Raw genomic sequence first — 15,259 nt, forward strand, 5'->3', positions numbered from 1 at the left:
GCATAGTCCAACACAGCAGTCCTCAAGGGCCACCAGTCGAAGACCGAGCCACCTGTGCTGAAGCAGGGATATCCTTTAAACCTGGCACTTGAGGACTGGAGTTGGCCGCCCTTGGTCGAACAGTTACATCATAGAAGCCGGCAGCAGGTAAAATGTTACTCAGGGTGGTTTCATTCTGAAACTTAGAGGGGCCATTAGATAGTCGGTCACGGATATCCCTATGTGAAATCCGAGCATCACCTGGCGCCTGCTTTTCACGTGGCCTATAAATCTCTATTTATGGCAGGAACTATGTAAGGTGGCCCTAACATTGAGGTGGTTACGCGGGTGCTTTTAATCTTGGGTGGCATTTGTCAAAACAAAATCAAACAAACACTTGGTCTGAATATACAGTAGTATTTTCTCCTGTGGACATTAAATAGGACAGATGCTGGAAGTGGAGCCTATGGAAAGGTCCTACAAAAGTTTTACAAACTTTGAAGATGAGTGACTGCCGCTGCAATAAGAGCCTAATTATTCCTATTTCTACAAAATATATGTATTAGTAAATTAAATTTGGCATGCTGAATCCAGGAAAGCAATTTTTCCCCCCGTGATTCTATACTGAAGCACTTATTTATAAATATGCTTAGATGTTAGAAGCTTTAAGGGTGGGAAACTATCTAAACCAGTGATTTAAGGGGTTTTGCGAGTACCCCTCAGGGTGTTCCTCAGCCACCAGGGGGGGGGGGGGGAGTGCTGGTACAAGTCTCCCAGCTGTCCCAGGCCTGGCGGCACCCCACACAGCAGTGACCCGGCGGTTCCCGAGCTCAGCAGCAGTAGCTGCCCGGACACCGTTATTCTTCCTCTCTCTGCTCCGGTCGGCGCGTCAACATCCGGCTGACAGGAGGGAGAGGAAGGATCGGGTAAGAGCAGGCTGGGGTGTGTAAGTAGGGGAGAGAGTGTGTGTAAGTGAGAGGGGGAAAAGTGTGTGTGTGTGTGTGTGTGTGTGTGTGTGTGTGTGTGCATAAGGTGGAGAGTGAGACGGGGGTGATGAGGGCTGGGGTTCCCCAGAATTTCACAATCTAATTCTGGGGTTCCCTAGCCAAAAAAAAAAAAGTTGAAAAACACTGATCTAGACTGTGGGAGTGTGAAACCCCATGAAGGATTTATGAAACTTCATATTCACTTGTCTTCAGTTTAACTCAACTTTTATAAATGCCTCTTTTAAATTGATTTTTTAAGCATTTGGACTGATATTTCTGTAATATGTAGTAACTCCAACATTACAGTATTTCAGCACAAAGAGTTACAAACACCCTCAGCACCCAAACTGATTAATAGGGAGAGAATATGATCCAAATCTTCACTAAACAGCAGGTCCCCCTCAAAGGGGCAAACTGCATAATTTATTTTTAGACGCAAAATCTGCTTTCCAGTTGTTGAGCCAGAGAGCCTCCCTGACCTCCGAGGATGCCATTAATCTGGCCGACAGGCCATCGCCATCTTCTTGGTGGAAAAGTTCTTGTGTAACGTATATCTAGAACCCCCTGCCCCTCAAATTCTGTTCAAAGGAGGCAAGCCAAACGCTTGAGCTAGTGAGGCCACCGCAGGCTGCTCCAGCCATGGGAAAAGACTGCCTTTATTTTCCAATCCTATGGATCCTTTAGCATAGATACATCTTCCACCATACTAGTTGTCTTCCTAAACTACTAAAGCATAGACCCTAGGAATATTCTTCCAATCTTTAACTACTTCTTTACAAAAAGGTATACATGTTTTGGAATATTCTGGAATCAGAATGACTTTTATCAGGATCCAGATATTCTTGAGCCAATATTTGCTTTATTGAGTCATTGACATTACAGCAACGCTGAGACTTCTGATGGTCTCCTGAATAATGTGGACAGGGTGGATAACTGACTGCCAGGGTGTTCGGGTCAATGGATGGATATTGTCCCTATCATGGCTTTGATATTGGCCCCTACCAGAGGAGGAAGGGGCATTTTCCCATAGCATGTGCGACCATGGGAAGACGCTCAGCAATTAGTTTTTCCCTTTGATCTGGCTCCATTCTGGGTTTTTTACTCCACTACTGCCCCATGTTTGCATCCATGAGACGAATACCTAAACTCAAGGTTTATGAATATATTGAGGTGTTTAGAAGCCATTACTGGGCTTCTTCTTTGCAACCATCTTGTTCTTTTTGTGTGCTCACATCCAATTAAGAACAGATTTAAAAAGCTCCAATGATGGATGTATTAATATTACTGCAATATTATTGAATGAAACAAGAACACAAATCGCCTATCAAGTATAAGTCGTTGGTTCAAATTTTCACACAGTTCAGTTATTTAATACAATAATTGTGATAATGGCAAGGTTCCCCAATTGCTTAAACATCTATTAAAAATGCCACATGATAACTTGAAATAGTAGCTACTTCCCCATGCCCTGCTTGTATTAAATATATATTATACACGCACACAGAAATGTAGCGGACTTCATTGTTCTCTCTGTTGAGTTATGTTGAGATATTTTGTGATATTCTGCGACAACACTGCCACTTAATTTTTTCTCATATTCTCACATGGAGTAGCAGCACTGATTCCCCCCCCCCCCCCCAATCATTAAAATCCTCCCACTTCTCTCTTGACCCCCTAATTAAGTCCTGGTTAAAAAGTAACTCGAAATCATTGGCTCAGAGGGAATAACGCATTGATGGCCATTTTTCATTTGCCATTGTATTACGGGTTGGACGCTAAAATGATGGGTTTCTCCTGATCCGGGGATATGCTGATAGCAATGATTGGTTCAAGTAAGACAAATAAAAATTCCCCGAACAAGTAGGATTTCTTTGTTACACTGATATTTTTTTTTAGGTTACTAGAGAATTTCATCATATCAGTGATATGAATGGATTTAATCATGGAAGTAAAGTTCTCCTTATTACACATTTTCTTGGAGATTTCCTTTTACGATTTATACAGTACGCTGCATTGCCTGTTGCAGTGGTTCTTAAAGCTGCCGTTTTTAAAAACATAATTTCCCCCCCCCATTCAATATGTGCATTAATACAATCTACACACTGACAAGTGATTAGCTAAGTTGTCGATCGACCCATTCTCCTGTGACCGATTAGCGTAGATTCTACTCAGGAGTTCACTAAATGGCTGTCAGTGCAGCAGAAGAGGACCAAAAGATGCAAAGTTCTGTGGGGTAGATCATGTGACCAGACAGTCACTTGATACAATTGGTGCACTGCTAGAGAGAGGACGGGGCTCAAAAATGGTGTGTACCAGAGCCTGTTGCAGAAGAGGAAGGGGATGTGACTTTGTAAATGGTTGCTATAGGAACAAAAAATGCTTGTTACATTATAATACATTAAAAATGTTTAATGGAGAAACTGTCGGCCCAATTAAGTCAAAATTTGGAACAATTTTATAAAGTTTGGGAGCCATGGCCCCAGAACTAGAAACGTCTCAAAATAAGCAAGAAAGAGAAGAGACCTATGATACAATTTTTTTTTGAAACTAGGAATCTGGCAGTTTTAAGCGGGGGGAGGAGGAGGGGGTGGGGTGAGGAAGGAGACGATGTCCTGCCCCCCCCCCCCCCCCAACCTCTGCTTCACATCCTCCTCTATATCTAGCTATCTCCTCTCCCTCCACCCCCCTCCCTCCCTCCCACCCTCTGCCCTAATACCCTTACCCCCTCATTTCTCTCTTCTCTTATGCTATCCTTTTTAACTCATAGGCCTCGGATATAGTAAGCGCTTAGGTGCTGCTGCTCGCTGACGCTCGCGCTACCAGGAGCTTTTTGCTGTCCTGACAGAGGAGACAGCAAGCGCGCTTGGGAGGCGGGTATCACTGTGTGTGTGTCACTTTGAAGTGGTCTGTGTTTGTGTGTCACTGGGGAACGTGTGTGTGTGTGTGTGTGTGTGTGTGTATATTATATAATATATATTTTAATATTTTAAAAATTAAAAAAAAAAACACCTGTTGTGAGAATAAATTATTTATTAACATTGTGCAACTTTGATAAATATATTCACGCAGACGCACGCACACACACACACACACACACACACACACACACACACACACACACACACACACACACACACACACACACACACACACACGCGCGCACATTCATTTCTGGGTGTTTGGTGCTATGCTGTACGTACATACAATCCTTCCGGTCCCCACCTGACCCTGCCCGGTGTCTCCGTTTCCCCTCCTCATACCTCCCCCCCCCGGTTCCCCTCCTCATACCTCCCTCTCCCCCCACCCCCCCTCTCACTCCCTTCGCCCCCCCCTCTCACTCCCTTCCCCCCCCTCTCTCTCCCTTCTGCCCCCCCCTCTCTCTCCCTTCTGCCCCCCCCTCTCTCTCCCTTCTGCCCCCCCCTCTCTCTCCCTTCTGCCCCCCCCCCCTCTCTCCCTTCTGCCCCCCTCTCTCTCCCTTCTGCCCCCCTCTCTCTCCCTTCTGCCCCCCCTCTCTCTCCCTTCTGCCCCCCCTCTCTCTCCCTTCTGCCCCCCCTCTCTCTCCCTTCTGCCCCCCCTCTCTCCCTTCTGCCCCCCCTCTCTCTCCCTTCTGCCCCCCCTCTCTCTCCCTTCTGCCCCCCCTCTCTCTCCCTTCTGCCCCCCCTCTCTCCCTTCTGCCCCCCCTCTCTCCCTTCTGCCCCCCTCTCTCTCCCTTCTGCCCCCCTCTCTCTCCCTTCTGCCCCCCTCTCTCTCCCCCTCTCTCTCCCTTCTGCCCCCCTCTACCTTCTGCCTCCTCTCTCTCCCCCCACCACACCACTCCGTTTGCCCTCCCCCCACCACCAGCCTGTTTTTCACACCCACCCCCTGCACCAGCACCAGCCCCAGCACGTTTTCACCCCCCCTGCACCAGCACCAGCCCGTTTTTCACACCCCCCCCCTGCACTAGCCCCAGCCCGTTTTTCACACACCCCCCTGCACCAGCCCCAGCCCGTTTTTCAAACCCACTCCCCTGCACCAGCACCAGCCCGTTTTTCACACACCCCCTGCACCAGCACCAGCCCCAGCCCGTTTTTCAAACCCACCCCCTGCACCAGCACCAGCCCGTTTTTCACACCCCCCCCAGCCCGTTTTTCACACACCCCCCCCGGCACCAGCACCAGCCCCAGCCCGTTTTTCACACCCCCCCCCCTGCACCAGCACCAGCCCGTTTTTCACTCAGCCCCCCCTGCACCAGCACCAGCCCGTTTTTCACACCCACCCCCCTGCACCAGCACCAGCCCGTTTTTCACCACCCCCCATGCACCAGCACCAGCCCGTTTTTCACACCCCCCCCCCCCTGTATCAGCCCCAGCCCGTTTTTCACACATACAGGCCCTGGTCCGATTCAAGGCAGGGGAGGATGACTCCTGTATCGCGTCTTCTCATCTGTCTACTGCCATGGTCGGACTCGGTCTGGTGAGAAGCCGGTAATGAGCAGTCCCCCCCCCCTCACCCTGGTGGCGGTGCATGCATGCTATCTCTGGTGTGTGGGACACACACACACACACACAACACACACAACACACACACTGCCTTCTGTCTGGTCGCATTGCTCTGTAGTAACAATGGCGGCTCTGTAGTGCTCTGTAGGGAACCGGCTGCAGCCCCATTGGATGGGAGCGGTCACGTGACCGCTCCTCCGCTTCCCCGAGCAGCAAATTCCAGTTTGCCGCTCTCGGAAGAGTTTCTCCTCCTCAGCACGCATCAGCGCGCATGCGGAGGGAGAAACTATAGCCGCGCTGATAACAGATGCAGGGGCTTTGTGCATCTGTTCAGCGTGGCTCAGCCCGCCTCAGCGACGCTGAGTGCACTATGTCCTGGGCCATAGAAGGAGGAGTGGCTCAGCGAGTAAAGACACTGACTGGCACTGAGTTTGATGCATGGGAGCCTGGTTCAATTCCCGGTGTCGACTCCCTGTGATCTTGGGTAAGTCACTTTATCTCCCTGTGCCTCAGGCACCAAAAACACAGATTGTAAGCGCCATGGGGCAGGGACCTGTGCCTGCAAAATGTCTCTGTAAAGCAATGCGTACAACTAGCATAGCTATACAAGAACATGCTATTATTATAGAAGGGTTTTTTCAACACGGCTATTCACAATAAATATGGAGGAAACATTTCACTATGTTAGAAGACAGAAATGTTACAAGTAATATGTGATATGTTTAGTATATTCTGTGTGTGTCAATGTACAAAATATCCTGATTGTAAACCCCTGCAAAAACCAATAAAAAAAAAGTTTGAAACAAAAAAAGTCTTAAATTTTTTTATAAAAATGCTACCAGTATTTTCTCTTAGTACAGAACTGATTTATTGGGGGGGGGTGGGGGGAGTTATTTTTCGGTTACATCTCAAAAAAATCTAATGATATCCCATCCCTTTCCGAAGCTATTGAGATGGCATTTGTGGCTGCATCAAACACTTCTCAACAATGATTTTAAATTTAGCAATTTTTATGTTTTTATAAAAAAGGAGTCCTTATTAACATGACAAAAACAATACAAAAAAAAAAAGTGGCCAATCAAATAATCTCTCCTCATGAAAGACATATGTGGAAAATGTATGATAATGTATGGTAAGCAACAGCAAATACATCACAAAATCACTACATTAGATCATATAGGGCAATTTACTGGCAATGAAAATGATGGCAATGCAAGAGCAGTCAGACAATGACATGATCAAATGCTTAAATATTCATAACTTTATATGTATATAAATAAAAATGTATGAAAATGTATAAAAGCACTATTGAACAGCATACATACATACATACAGATACAACAATCGTAATCTGTGTAGAACATGCACAAGAACCTGTACTTAAATGATGAATGGAAATTGAAAGGATAACTGCCAGGAATAAGATAACCCCACCAGTACAAATTACAGGTGTATACTTTCTATATTCATCTCTATAGAAACAAAAAGACACCAGCATTAAGGATCAAATAGTATATTAAAAACAACACAACATGTATCATAAACGTACACATTACAATGGATAAAATCCGCTGTGCACTACACTCCAGTCTGCGTGGCCCCGTAGATGGAATCACAGCAAGGATCTGGGGCTTCGGGTCCCCGCACCGGAGACTCGCAACACCTGGGAGAGGCAGGAGGGGTGCGTGTCAATGCGTGTGACGTGGTGACACTATTGCGTGATGACGTGAGATACCTCAACGCGTTTCGCACATACATGCTTTGACATCACTGCATATCACAATTGTGTCGTCGCGCACGCCCTCCTGCCTCTCCTAGTGTTGCGGGATCTGGGGACTCGGTGCACCAGGTCCTTGCTGCGATTCCATCTACGCCAAATGGGGCATATGGTTGGGGCGGTTTCACCGTGACCAAATGGCTGCTGCATTCATTACGCCGCTGCAGCCGGCCGCTTCGAAGGTAAGTTTTATCATTGGTTAGGGTAGGGGGTTAATTTAAGGATTTTAGTGGTTAGGGTTAATTTAAGGGTTTATGGATAGGCGCTTAATTTAAGCGTTTTAATGGTTAGGGCAAGGGGTTTTAGGGCAAGGGGTTTTAGGGCAAGGACGTAGGGTAGGGTTTTTTTAGGGTAAGGGTTTAGGGTAGGGGGTTTTTTAGGGGAAGGGCTTAAGGTAGGGGTTTTACTTACCATTGTGGCCGGCGGAAGCTTATGGCGGAGCGCTGGCGGCCACTTGGCCGCGGCAAAACGGTCGTGACCAAAAGGTCCTAGATCGATGTACAGGCCCACGCAGACTGAAGTCTACTGCGAAGCGGATTTGATCAATTTGAATGTGTAGGTTTATGATACACGTTATGTGGTTTTAATATACTATTTGATACTTAGATCTGGTGCGCTGTGTCTTTTTGTTTGTATTTCGGTATTAGATCCGGTTGGATTCATATATGTGAGCGAGTGCAGCGCTCATCTAGGACATGCTGTAAAGAGGAGTAAATCTTATCAACAACATTATATTTCCATCCCTCTGATTTGAATGAGATTGGACTTTTCTTTGCGTTATCTCCATATAGGTTTGCCAGCATGCGCACAGCTTTAAGAGACAAAAAGCACCGCAAGAGTAAGCTAGAGAAAGTAAAATGACCGGGGGCTGCCGTATTTTGAGCATCAATAAGCACTGCATTTTGCTCAACGCCTAATGTGCTGTTCAATAGTAATAAGAAAACTGTACACTTACCATGGCAACCCCTGCACTACAATATCTGCTCTGCTACATCTAACAAACAGACATCTTGCATAGTACTGTGGAGAAATGCATTTATCATATGTTACTATTATGGATAATTTTCTGCAGCAGGAAGATTGTGTGACATTTGTGCAACCATTTTTGCTGAATGTTTATATAATCCATAGTATATTATAAATGACGAAGGCAGATTCAACAGAAACAGACGTGTAACATTAAATGTCAAAATACAATGTCAAGGAAAAGACAAGGTGCTTCAGAAAAGTAGCTCATACAGGGCCACGACCCTTACATTAAAATGAGTTAGGCTGGATGTAATACTTCAGTAGAAAAATATTCAACAGAGCTCCCAAAAAACATGATTCCTAGGCCTTTGTAGAAAGCAAGTTGTTGTTCAACAGCACGCTGAAAAGAAGCCAAGTAACTCATCCTCAGAGTAAGTTTGTCTTTCCAATACAATTTGCTGCAAGTACACCAACATTAAGAACACATTTCACTCCAAGGCTTCATTCGGAGTTGAAACAGACAATACAAATTCTTAATTGACATATTTAGAAAAAAAAATGGCCTTTAAAGTATCTAAATGATCTGAATGATTGTTCATGTTATAAACAAAATGTAGACAAGCTTCCAAACCTCTCGGGGTCCTTCATTGGGTAACCCTAACCCTGATAGTTTCAAATAAATACTGGTTGGTCCAATAAACCATATACCACCTGCTCCCAGCCCCTCCTTTGTGACTACACAAACAAATCTAGAAATAAGGCAAACACTTGTTAATAAGATATTAGCCCATATCTCTCTCTCTTGTAGTAGTCTCATAAGCTCATCTCTTAAGGCTACAGCCCAGTGCCTGCGCTGCACGCGCCCCTGCAAGGCAGGCGGCGCGTGCAGCCGAATTCCTCAGTCTGCAGTGAGCTGCAGGGGGAAAGACGGGTGTGTAGGTGTGACGGGGGAGCGGGGAGCGGCCGTGATGTCACCCGGCAGGTTCGCCCTCATTGGCTGTACCGCCAGGGTCGTGGCCTAGCGCTCCGCCGCGAGTCCTGCTCTCAATTTTCTTGAGAGCAGGAGTTTGTCAGCGCAGCGCGGTGGCCCCCCCTCGCAGCGGGCCTGGACCCATTGTGAGGCGGCTCTTGTCCCTGCAGCAGCCAGCGGGGACCTGGCCTAATGCCTCGTTCAGGGTGCTGGCTTCGGAGGGAGGGCGTGCTGCCGTGCGTGCTGCCGTGAGAAACAAAGTATTCAATTTGAATACTGGTTGTCAGGGTAGCAACCGCCCTGTCTCCGAAGCCAGGAGTTGACGCTGGCTACAGTTTCAATAAACGAAAATTTTGTTTTTTGGAGCTGCAGCAGCGTCACGGGGACCTAGGCAGCCAATGAAATCATTCTTCAGAATGATTTCATGACTGCAACCTCGATACTTACCCTGCTGTGTGTAACCCCGCCCCCTCCCCAACGCTGAAAAGTCTGCTGGGGGATAAACACAGATCGCCCAGCAAACTGCCGCACTGCCTACCTCCCGCCCTCCCTCCAACTCCTGCAGCAGGCACCCTGAACGAGGCCTAAAGCAGCAATCTTGCCTTTTAAATTTTTTTTTTTAAGAGCGTTATAGGTTTGAAGCAGGGGGTCTCTGGAGGTGAACCGCATTCATTTCTGTTCCGAGGATCCCTGCTTCCCTTAGAGTGCCGGTGGCTACTCTGGTTGGACGCTATGAGGGGCTATCGAAATGGCGGTTTTAAAGCTCCCACGTCACAATAGGAAGCCGCAACATCATTCCTTGTGGCTTCCTATTGGCCTGCGTGAACAGGACATTTATAACTGCGGAGCTGCTACTGGCACCACCTACAGTGGTTTTATCTCGGGGAGCAGGGGGTCCCCAGAACTGAAATTAGCATAGTTCAGATCCAACGACCCCCTGCTTCAAATCTATAAAAAAAACACACACGTTCTGCTGCTTTAAATTGGTCACACTATGCCTTATGGTTTAGCAACACTGCAATGTTTTACTGGTCATGTACCATTTTAATATACCATTATGAAAAAAGTTCATAATATTGTCTGTAAACCAGCCTCATACGAACTACAGTTGTTAGTACCAATTAAGACTCTTAACCTATGGGTTATTACTTGCTTCAACACAATGTCACAAATTGCACTCCAATAAATGTAAATGAAGACTTGGGAATTAATTGTGGGATGTAATTTATTAAATATTAAAACAGAAGGAAATCAACGTATAAATCTCAAGTATCAGAAGACCAGTTATTATGCTCATTATATCAGTTATGATTCTGAAGCCCTAAATTTGCTTAGCATCTAAACTCGGCCACAAATTAATAATGTCTGAGTAATAATAAAACTTGCATAATAATAATAATAATAATAATAATAATGTTTGTTCTTGTACAGCGCTGCTAGTTTTAAGCAGCACTTTACAGAGACATTTTGCAGTCCCTGCCCCGCAGAGCTTACACTCTATGTATTTTGGTGCCTGAGACACAGGGAGATAAAGTGACTTGCCCAAGATCACCGGGAATTGAACCAGGTTCCCTTGCATCAAATTCAGTGCCACAGTCAGTGTCTTTACTCACTGAGCTGCTCCTTCCAAGCACAAATGTGGTACTGGATAATCCACGTGCAAGTCCCTTAAGAAAAGCCATTTTTGGTAACGTAACCCTACTATTACTTTAGTACTAGGTGGCACCTGGTACGTATTAGTATTAAACACAGAACATTGGTGACACCCTAGATAATTGGCAAGTACGAGCTCCTCTATTAAAGAGGCAAACCACGTGCAATTTATTTTTTATTTTTAACATAGGATTGAAGCAGGGAGTCTCCATTCATTTCTGCTTCCGGAGATACTTCTCTCAGAAGGCTGTGCCGGTAGCCGTCCGCTCGGCTACTAGCGATCAAGTAATGGCGGAGGTTCAAAGCTCTGACGCCCAGTGGGCCAATAGGAAGCCTTGACGTCATCCAGGTTCAGCTTCCTATTGGCCGGTGTGATACGGGAGCTTGAAACGGCACCCCCTTTGGAGGTCTATCTTGGGAATCAGGGGGTGCCTGGAGCTGAAATGAATGGGGTTCTGCTCCGGACACCCCCTGCTTCAATCCTATGTTAAAAAATAAGAAAGAAAATGGCTTGGATTGTTCCTCATATCCTACATGTGGTGTTTTTAAATAAATAATTTCTGTTGTATCGCACAATACTTGCAACATTAAAAAAATAAATAATATTATTCAACTCAATGCCATTTTTAATGAGTTTTAAACATACTGAGCTTCCTTTGATTTGATAGCAGGGTTTAACACTTCCCCAGCAGTGCAAGATCTTTGCAAAACTTTCCTGTTTGTGATCATTTGTTGCCAATGTTCACAGCAGTTTGAGCTGCAAACTGTAACAATAAAGTTAATTTAATAATTTAAAGAGGCAATCTATGCATTTTAAACAAAATAAATGATATATTTTTTGTTTTAATATATGCAGCCTTTTATTACCTTTATTGAAAACAAATTACCTAAGCTGCCGATCGATTAGTTCTCCCGTGATCGATCAGCAAAATCCTGTTTCCCAGGGTTCACTAAACGGCCGCCTTTCAGTTTCAAATCAATCCTTCAGTTAGTGTAACTCAGCAGCTACAATGCATTCTTATATTACGAAGGGTAACATTATCTATTGTTACAGTTTGCAGCTAGAAATGCTGGGAATATTGGCAACAAATGATCACAAACAGGAAAGGGTTACAAAGATCATGCACCACTGGGAAAGTATTTAAAACCTTCTATAGAAAATCAAAGGATTATCAAAATATTAAAATTAATTAAAAATGGCATTGAGTTGAATAAAAAAAAATAAAAAATTAAAAAAAGGTAGTAAGTATTATCTAATACTACAGAACTATGTGTATATATATATACACACACACACACACACACACACACACACACACACACACACACACACACACACACACACACACACACACACATATATACATATACACACACACACACACACATATATATATATACACACACACACACACACACACACCATCCATCATGTAGGATATTGCTTGGATTGCTCCATTAAGAATATATTGTAGCTGCTGAGTTACACTGACTGAAGGATTGATTGAATCTGAAAGGTAGCCATTTAGTGAACCCTGGGAAGCAGTATCTTTGCTGATCGATTTGTTCTCCCATAATCTATCGACAGCTCAGGTGATACCTTTTATTGAAAACTAATTAAAGGCTGCATATATTAAATTAAATATATATATATATATAATAAAGTTAGTAAACTCATAGAATTTTATATGAATGCTCATTTTATTTTTAATCACATTTTCCATCTTTCCTGTTTGATGCACCAATCTGTATTGGGAAGCAATGCATTTTAGTCACAGTGACAGCAAACAATATTGTTACAGGAATCTCATCCCAGAATATATTGAATATGGCTGAACATTTTTCTGATGCTTCTTCTACTCGGAGAACAGAAACCCCAAATACTACTACTACATATATACATATACGTAGTAGTAGTATTTGGGGTTTCTGTTCTCCGAGTAGAAGAAGCACCAGAAAAATGTTCAGCCATATTCAATATATTCTGGGATGAGATTCCTGTAACAATATTGCTTGCTGTCAGTGACTAAAATGCATTGCTTCCCAATACAGATTTGTGCATCAAACAGGAAAGATGGAAAATGTGATTAAAAATAGAATGAGCATTTATATAAAATTCTATGAGTTTACTAATAATCTTGCTCTGCTACAACAACACAGAGAGCAAATACACAACCAAGCTCTCACCACCTCCATCATGCCACGCAGAAATAAATGTATTTTATCTACATAAGCAAGGAAATGGATGGTTCGCAATTCTGTAAAAGGCAAGCTGCCTATCAGTTGTCCAACAATCCAAAGTAAACATTTGCATAAGGTTTTTAAAAGGAGTATATTTATCTACATACAAAATAGGCTTTCTTCATTGCATGTGTGATTCAGACATCATTTCAAAACTTGCTTTATATAATCCCTGGGTATGTACGTGCCTTATGCTTAAGTAACTCAATTTAAATTGTGTACGAGTTGTATTGTTATAATATGTAAAAAGCTAGATACACTGTCAAAGCTAGATACACTGTCAAAGCTAGATACACTGTCAAAACAACAAAGCTATACATACTACAAAAATGATGTATGATGTATAATATATATATATATATATATATATATATATATATATATATATATATATATATATATATATATTGATTGAAGGATCATCATGATTTTATAACATTAAGATTACACTAAAATAGTTTTAATAAGCCGAGAAAATCTACTTGTATAAATCCTGATTTTGTTATAATAAAAGGCTGCCATACGAGTTGCAATTGACAACACTGTGAACTTTACAAGTCTACAAGTACTTTTGTGGCATTGATAATTTCAGCACACCAAATAAAAATGGTCTTTGACAATATACCCTCAGACGGTTAAAGCTGTATTGGTCAATGTCAAAGTGAACTGGAAAGAGCCACACTCTGCAATTAATGATGGGGGTTATCAGTCACACTCTCCCACTGACTTGAATGGACGTTTTTGCCTGCCTCGGGGCTTACTGGATAACCTCCTAGCTAACTCTTTCCTCTCTTCCAGTCTTCCCCATGTCAATGGTTTAGGATGCCACTCATTGGCAGATAAAGTTATGAGTGCCATGGGAAGTCTTCTATTTTTTCAGTTATTATTGCAATCTGCCTTAGTGGCAGAAACGGATGCAACAGCATACTTGCTATTTGCATTTGTATATTAAAAAGAGCTACACAATGGTGCACCATTGTTCAAAAGTGTATCTTCATGTGCCCCAGTGGTTTTAAATAAATGACAAGTAGTGATGGAAAGTTGAAACACCGGTTGCTGTTTAATAGAGATTGGTAGGAATTAGGTAATAATATTGTTCCGATGAGATGTTTAATCTTCAATTTATGACATAGAATATTTTTTTCTGAGTTTATTGTAATCATGGTTGGTTATAAAGAAGACGACAAATGTATGTTAGACATAAGGGACACCTAATAAAAACAGGAAATAAATATAAATATAGCCTAAATATATTTGTTTTTTACCTTTGTAATTTTAAAATGATTTAAAGAGTTACTCCCAACTCACACAGAATTCATTTATCTTTGTATTGCTATTTAGTCTAGTCGGCTCTAATCTTCAATTGTTTACGCACATATTTTCCAGGAAGGAACCATGCACCCACAGCACCCTCAAACCAGGGTACATTAATACAGGTTTGCAGGTTTCAATTTCTGTTGAACATACCTTCACTAAATGTGTTAAAAGCTTATCCTTAATTAATTGCTTAACTACTCGCTTCATTTTTTTCCCACTCAAAGATTCACTTTATTGCAGCCACTATAGGGGAGCCATGATTAAATACAGAAATAAATGTAAGCACCTTAATTCTGATTGGCTATTCAAAAATAAATAAACCTTTTTAGCACCGATTTGCTGGTGCCCAAACTCCTTGCCAATTGTTCCATCTACCACGGCTCTTCATGTGCCGGCAATAGCTGTATGGTGTGGGAACCATGGATCAGCTCAGAGGGAACAGACAGTTTGCGTAAGCTAAAACGGAGATCAAATCGGGGAGGCACAGAATACTGTTTTGAGATGGAATTCTTCCCTCCTCACCTCTCCCGAAAAGTTACTCAATGTGTGTAAGGAATGACTGCCTTAGAAAAATTCTACTTATTTGTATCCTGTGAAAACAAACAAACAAACAAAACAACATGAATTGAATTCATGCTCTGCAGCCACTTATGTTAATCTGTTTGACTAATGATGTCACCCTAATCCCTTTGGAGCAGTGATTCTCAAACTTTTTTGTTTGGAGGAACCCATGAAGTATTTTGAAAAATCTCAGGGAACCCCTATCTGGCTGACACATATGGTTCGACAGGGGTAAGTCACAAAATTTCACACCTCACGAGCCACCTCTATTTCCCACCCTATACCCATGTATTTCTCTCCCCTCCGTCTCACTCAACTCCCACCACTC

The 15,259-nt window shown here is 43.3% G+C and overlaps 1 protein-coding gene across 2 annotated transcripts in view; it reads right to left on the reverse strand.

Annotated features, from left to right (window-relative positions):
- The window catches only part of MBD5 (methyl-CpG binding domain protein 5), a 53,046-nt gene that overhangs the window by 29,146 nt on the left and 8,641 nt on the right, over positions 1–15,259 (reverse strand). The window lies entirely within an intron of this gene.

Source organism: Ascaphus truei, chromosome 7, assembly GCF_040206685.1.
Source record: "Ascaphus truei isolate aAscTru1 chromosome 7, aAscTru1.hap1, whole genome shotgun sequence".
Lineage (NCBI taxonomy): Eukaryota > Metazoa > Chordata > Amphibia > Anura > Ascaphidae > Ascaphus > Ascaphus truei.